The following is a 7,944-nucleotide window of genomic DNA, read 5'->3' as shown; positions in this document are numbered from 1 at the left end:
CCTCCAGCGAACCCGGCCCCGCCTTGATCTGGATCCAGATCCAGATACGCAGGTTGACTCCCCCCCCTCGAATTTTCTCTAAGTCCAGAGATTTGCATATTCTGGTGCTACCTTTGCCATGCCATATCTCCTCATCCGTAGCTCCGTTTTGCGTGCATGAGTTCTCAAATTGTTCATAAGGATGTCCTCTTCATTTCATTCCATTGCATCATGCTTGTTTGAGTCCATCTTGATGCCCTAATTGTTGTTGCAAGAGTGCTTCATAATGTTAGCTGTTGATTCTTATCAGTTTATGAGCATTTGTCATTTATCCCATGATTATTGTGTGCCTCCTATGGACTTGAGCCCTACATGTGTTTTGTTATATGCCAAGCCATATTTACAGGGGTGTATGCCATGTATTTTTGTGATCAATGTGGTGACTAGCACAAGCATGCAAAGTAGCTGTCGTGATGTTGCTTATTTCAGAGACTTAGAATTTCACAAAGTCTTTGCTCTGCTTTTACTTTTATGCCATGTATTCATGTTGCTACAGAGTGATCCATGCTTCTTTTGAGTATGTTCAGTAAGGATGATTTTGATATATTGTTATGCTCTATACATCCATGCCCTTGTTTGCATTTATGGAGTGCCCTAGCATGACTCAATCTTGCTCTACTTTTGCTATAAAATGTTCCTGGCAGATTGTATACATGTTAATCAATTTTGCCAAGGTTGTTGTAGTTGATCCTTGCATGCTATGAGATTGTTCTTGCCATGGACAGCTTCTTGATCATGTCTTCTTGCTGGTTGTATTCTTAGATTGTCATGCAATGCCTTGTGGTTAGTGCATCGAGCTCGCGAACATGCCTTCGTAACTCTGTTTTTGCCATGTCCAGTTTTCTGCTAAGTCTGAATCTGCTAACGAAACTTGCTATGTTTACATGGTTGCCATCATATCTTATGATCCTTTTTGACTTATGGTCAGTAAGGAACTTTTGTTATACGCTTTGAGTAGATTCATGCCATTCCTTGTATTGCTATGATCAGATCATGTAGCATGTTCATATCTTGATCTAAACATTGCTTCCTGATGTTAATTCCTGACATTGCTTCCTAAGTCTGTGATGCTGATATATTTTGCCCTTTTGCCATGCTTGTTTGAACCTGCTATTTTGTGATTTTGCCGTAGCTCAGTGTTCATATTTTGTCAATCATCTTGAGTAGATCACTGCCATGTACTTTGTTGCTATGTTAGAGTGCAGTAGCTTAGTTTCTTGTTGCATTCTAGATGACATCGTGCCGTTAATCGCACATTTGTGCCATTATTGTTTTGCTTGCCATTTGCAAACCGTGCATCCAATTCCGGTGATCTTTATATCGATTTTGACCGAAATCAATTCATCTTTCCAGCGGCACTCTTGGTTTGCCAAGTTGAGGCCTGGTTCAATATTTTTCTTTGGGAGCATGCATATGCATTGCATATCACATCCCACATATCTTGCCATGTTTTGCATCATGTTGCTTGTGCATTGCACCGTGGTTGATTGTGGTCTCCTTTGCTTGTGTTCTTGCCTTGGGTAGAGCCGGGAGTCGAGTTCGTGTTCGAGGAACCCGTTGAGTATGATTACGAGGATCAAGCTTTCGTCTTCTCGGAGTAGTTTGCAGGCAAGATGACCATACCCTCGAAATCACTTATATATTTGCTTGCTAGTTGCTCGCTCTATTGCTGTGCTGCGGTACCTACCACTTTCTATATCATTCCTCCCATATTGCTAAGCCAAGACTCTAACCCACCTTTCCTAGCAAACCGTTGTTTGGCTATGTTACCGTTTTGCTCAGCCCCTCTTATAGCATTGCTAGTTGCAGGTGAAGATGGAGTTTGTTCCATGTTGGAACATGGATATGTTGGGATATCATAATATCTCTTATTTAATTAATGCACCTATATACTTGGTAATGGGTGGAAGGCTCGGCCTTATGCCTGGTGTTATGTTCCACTCTTTTCGCCCTAGTTTCCGCCATACCGGTGTTATGTTCCTTGATTTTGCATTCCTTACGTGGTTGGGTTTTAATGGGAACCCCTTGAAAGTTCGCCTTGAATAAAACTCCTCCAGCAAGGCCCAACCTTGGATTTACCATTTGCCACCTGAGCCGTTTTCCCTTGGGTTCTGCAGACTCAAGGGTGATCTTTATTTTAAACCCCCGGGCCAGTGCTCCTCTGAGTGTTGGTCCAACCTGTCAGCCGCCAGTGTCCACCAAGGGAAACTCTGGGTTGGCCTACCGAAAGTTTGGACAATCCGGTGTGCCCTGAGAACAAGATATGTGCAGCTCCTATCGGGATTTGTCGGCACATCCGGGCGGCTTTGCTGGTCTTGTTTTTACATTGTCGAAATGTCTTGTAACCGGGATTCTGAGTCTGACCGGGTCTTCTTGGGAGAAGGAATACCCTTCATTGACTGTGAGAGCTTGTGATGGGCTAAGTTGGGACACCCCTGTAAGGATTTGAACTTTCGAAAGCCGTGCCTGTGGTATGGGGAGATGGGAATTTGTTAATACCCTGTTGTAGATAACTTGACACTTAACTTAATTAAAATGCATCAACCGCGTGTGTACCCATGATGGTATCTTTCTGGCGGAGTCCGGGAAGTGAACACGGTTTTTGTGTTATGTTTGAACGTAAGTAGTTTCAGGATCACTTCTTGATCATTTCTAGTTCACGACCGTGCTTTGCTTCTCTTCTCGCTCTCATTTGCGTAAGTTAGCCACCAAATATGCTAGTGCTTGCTCCAACTCCACCTCACTACCCTTTCCTTCCCATAAGCTTAAATAGTCTTGATCGCAAGGGTGTGAGATTGCTGAGTCCCCGTGACTCACAGATTACTTCCAAAACCAGTTTGCAGGTGACGATGAAACTAGTGTAGGTGACGCAACTGAGCTCACGTGGGAGCTCGATGAAGATTGTGTTTGTTGTGTTGTTTCGTTTCCAGTTGACCAGTAGTGGAGCCCAGTCGGGTCGATCGGGGATCTAGCATTAGGGGTTGTCTTTATTTTGGTTCCGTAGTCGGACCTTGATTGCATTCTGGATGATGTAATGCTATATTTATGTATTGTGTGAAGTGGCGATTGTAAGGCAACTCTTTATCCCTTTCTTATTCATTACACGGGATGTGTAAAGATTAACCCTCTTGCGACATGCCTACAATGCGGTTATGCCTCTAAGTCGTGCTCCGACACATGTGAGATATAGCTGCATCGTGGGTGTTACAAGTTGGTATCAGAGCCATCCCCGACTTAGGAACCCCCTGCTTGATCGAATCGCTGGTGTTGTTGAGTCTAGAAAAATGTTTTGAGTCTTATAGGATTATATATATCAGAGAGTAGGATTCTTTTTACTCCTCAGTCCCTTCGTCGCTCTGGTGAGGCATCCTGACGTAGAGTTTTGACTCTTCTCTCCCCAAATTTCACTAAAAAAAATTTAGGATCACGTGGGTATCTTGGAATCGTTCTGATGGTTTTGTGACGAGAACATTGTTCTTGGTGCCTCCTGACATTTAGGGTTGTGGCAGTGTCCCGGGGAGTCGAGCTCCGAGGTGTTGTCGTCACAATTTTATCGTTGCAGTTCTGGAATACCTGAGTTTCGCCGACATTGAAAATCTCTTTTATGCAGTTGTTGGTGTGATAACCTCGATGCCACCCAGTACTGGGGCGGGAGTTCGGGAGTATTGCCATAACTCATATAATGGATGCTTTTCGAAGGTTGAGGTAAATGATTTCCGAAGGTTTCTTGGTTATGTGTTGAAGGATGGATACAACTGGATGTAGGATTTTTTAGTTTGGGTGAGATATTATTCTTCCCCTGTATCCCCAACACCTGATTGCATAACCAAAAAGTTTCGGGAGTTTGTAAGTGGGAATTCAAGTAGCTCTTACGATATCTTTCTGACAGATGCATGATATGAGATTGGGGTTCGACGTCTAGTGGTCCGCCTATCCACGGTTGGTTTTACAGTGGTCTCATTGTGTCTTAAAGAGTCCTTGGCTATGCTGACTCGGGGACGCTTCGTATGTCATGTGCACTACCTTGTACATGATGGTGTTGTACGATCGAGCCCGTGTGGGCCCCACCACGAAAACATTAGACGAAATCTCTATCATATGTTTGTCCCGGCTTATCCTGCAAGGCAATCCTTTGTTTTTTTTTTGAGTTGTGGTATTCGAGTTGCTTCGAAGTCTAATGTTGATTCCATACCTTTTCCAAGTGGTGTTCTCATACTTCTATGTGAATACCAATCCTTCAAGATAATCGAGATTGTCATGTCAATCCTTTTCAACCGGCGTGTTTCTCTTCAAGTGGATCCGATCTTTTTCAACATCCGCAAGATCAACTCTTAGTCTTCTCAACGGTGTTTGTTTCATCCGTCACAAGTTGTCTTTGTTTTCCCCGCCCTCCCACCCTTTTGCTTCAAGGACTCGGACTTCTTAATCAAGTATCTATTTTATTCATGTGAACTCTCGTCATTCTTTGCAATCAATGTTCTTACCCGGTGGTTCGCATGAAGATGCTCTACATGGTCATCATTTTTCATTCTTTTCCTTCTCCGGTGGATTCAATTCAAGCTTTGGTATTGAGCATAGTCCTTTCATTTTGCCCAATGCTTTCTCATGTCGGTGCACCTCTTAATCATTCACCTCTTGCTATTCTTTTGTTCCAGAGTGCTGAAGATATCTCAAAGATTCGTGTTTCCACTCTGCATTCGTTCAAGTTCTTTTGAGGATGTTATCTCTTTTGAGTCATTTAATTCAACTGGTGCAATCTCTCTTTTCAAGCAATCTTTTCAACGTTGTTTCTTTTGAGTGGGCCCTAACCCACAGGTATTTTCCCAGGATCTTACCTAACTCCTATATTTTCCCGGAGTTACTCTCAAATTCTTGTCCGAGTTCGACGTAAGAATGAATTTTCATCAGTCAATTGCCGTCTCCAATATCGCTTTCAAATCATCGTTGGTTCAACTTTTCTAATTTTTCATTCCGGAGTACCTCAAAAATTCATGGTGGTGTTTCTCATTGTCATTCTCTGTATTTGAATACCGAAGAAGAGTTCTTCTTAAAATCTTACCCATTCTATCAAAGATTCTCAGTTCAAGCTTGATTCTATCCTCTCATAATTGTTTTCGTTTGTGACAATTCTTTTCAACCTTCCAGAGCTATTCAGGAGTATTTTTAAGTTTGATTATCCAGAGGCCATCATCTCAGAATTATTCATTCTCAGCTTTCATCTCCCTTTCTCTAAATCTAACCGGTGCATCGTTCAAATATCCTCTAATCAGTTCATGATCTCTCCGTTCTCATGTATCTAAATCCCCTCAATTATCTTCATTTGTTCTCTAATTCTTCCCGGTGCTTCTTTATCTTTTCTTCAATCGTTTTCAATTCTTACGGTGGTTCTTCCAAGATTCTCCTTCCTTCGTTTATCATGTCAATGCATTCGTGCTTTTCAAATTCTACCGGTGGTTCGTTGAAGACCTTCCCAAGTTGACGCTATATCTATCTTAATGCTTTCTACGAGAATAAGTAGTATGCCAAATCCATTGTTTGTCATCAATTTAATTGGTGAAGGATACGCATAGCATAATTCTTATTCTTGTTTCATCCAAGTGATTAATTCCTTACTCTGGAGGTTCATCTAAATTCATGAGGTCATTTGTTCATCTTTGTTTCCCGGAGTCCCAAGCTCTCGCAATTATTTCACCATGGAGATTCACCTAAATCATTGCAAGGACTCACCTTATGTTTTCAACTTCTCTTTCCTTTCGTTTGATCATCCTTTTCTTACCGGAGTTCTTCATGGAGGCTCTACATGATGGCTGATCAAGGTTTCAATTTCTTCTCGAAGTGTTCATTGAGATTCTTTTCAGAGGAGTTCAAGCATTTTGCATCTTGCATCCCAAAGTCCTATTCGTTCTATCTTATCTTTTGAGGTGGTGTTATGTCATTGTTGATAATTTTCCCTTCGTGTTTCATGATTCACAAGTTTTTCAAGAGTGACATATCTAAATCCATCATTTTCTCTTCGCTCAAGACATCTTTTCAACCAATCAACCTTGTCATTGGAATTATCTTGGGTTATATTTCACCTAAAGCCTTCCCTAAGGATTGTTGCTATTTATGTTGCTTATAAATGACCCAAGTTCTTCATTTATCCTCCCGGTGAAATAAGTTTCTCATCTCCTTGTTGATATCAATCCAATCTATTGTTTCCGTTAGTGGCAGAATTTCACCTCATAGTTCTGAGATGTTCTCCATAAGCCCACTACAATGTTGTTTTTTTTCGTTGTTGGTTTTCCAACAACTCCGTTCGACCCTTCTTCTAAAGATGCTTCTTCGAGCTCATCTGGGGTAGAAGTTGGCATTTTCTTCTCCATTTTGTTACTACAATGATCTAACTTCTATTCTTTTTCTTCCGGAGGCATTGTGATGTTGCTCTCTTTAACCCATCATCTTGTTTTGTCAAGATCATGTCCAATTCCTTCCATTTATAGTCGGAGTGCTGTCCAAATTATATCATTCTTTTCCCTTCTCTATCTTGTTTTAACCCGACTGTTATGTCTGTCATTCCTCTTCTAACCGGACTGTCATCCAAGTGCTTTCATTTTGCCAAGCTCATATTCTTTACCTTCCATTTCCAGCCGGAGTGTTGTCATCATTGATCCTTATCGTTCATTGTGCATCTCGTTCTACTGGAGTGTTTGCATGTACTTTTCCATTGCAATCCTTTTCTTTTGTCTTTCAACCTACAAGGTCCTCGTAATGTGCCTTGTTCCTCTTTCCTAACGGAGTGATTTCAACTTTGTTCATCTCCGTTGTATTCTTTATTTCAATTTGTTCAACCTCTCAAGGTTCTTTGGTTTCTCTCGTTTTTCAAAGAAGCAACTTAGTTTTACCTCTGATCTTCCTCTTCCTTTTCCCTCTCGTGCCATCCTAGATCTCGGGACAAGATCCTCTCATAGTGGAGTGTTGTAACGCCCCGAGACCATTGCGCCAGATGTCTTCCAGTTTTTCGCTGTTGTTTCCTTGTGATTTGTTTGCATGTCATGCATTTCATATCATGTCATCATGTGCATCGCATTTGCATACATGTTCGTCTCATGCATCCGAGCGGCCCCTTTGCATACATGTTCGTCTCATCGCATTTCCCCGTTGTCCGTTTTGCGATCCGACACTCCTACATCCTCCGGCGGCCCCTTTTGTCTGTTTTCGTGAGCAGGAGTTAAACTGTCTCGGAACGGATCGAGATTTGCCAAGCGCCCTTGGTTTACCACTGGTAGACCGCCTGTAAAGTTCCATGCCATTTGGAGTCCGTTTGTTACTCCAACATTCAACCGGGGAACCGTAAAGGCATCGTGTGTGTTGCAGCCCAACACCCCTCCAAAGTGGCCCAAAACCCATCTAAACCCCCTCCATCCTCTCGGTCGTCTGATCACGATCGCGTGGCCAAAAACCGCACCTCATTTGGACTCTCCTAGCTCCCTCTACCTATTTATATGTGTGCCTCCCCGAAATTTCGCGGATAAATCCTAGCCATCTCCCTCCTCGCGCCGCCGGACATGTCCATCCCGCGTCGAACATGTCCACCGGACGCATCACCCCGATGAATCAGGGCGTGCCACATTGCCTCCTCCACCGCCTGAGCCAACCAGGCACCGCCACCTCAGTGCACCGCCTCCCTCTCTCTCCTCCCGCGCCGCCGCGGCCTGCCGGGGCCTGAGGCTGGCCCGCCCCAGGCCGCAACGGGCCTGAGCCACCGCGCGCCTGCCCCGCCGCCCGCTCTCGCCTCCACCGCCTCCCGCCGGCGGCCTACGCCGCTCCGCCGCCGACGATCGCGTGCGCCGCCGCCGGCCACCGCGCCCCGACGCCACGCATCCCGCGCCGCCTTCGCCCAGCGCCGGGCCCGACCGTGCCTCG

Source organism: Triticum dicoccoides, chromosome 7A, assembly GCF_002162155.2.
Source record: "Triticum dicoccoides isolate Atlit2015 ecotype Zavitan chromosome 7A, WEW_v2.0, whole genome shotgun sequence".
NCBI lineage: Eukaryota > Viridiplantae > Streptophyta > Magnoliopsida > Poales > Poaceae > Triticum > Triticum dicoccoides.
Note: the sequence above shows the minus strand (reverse complement) of the source record.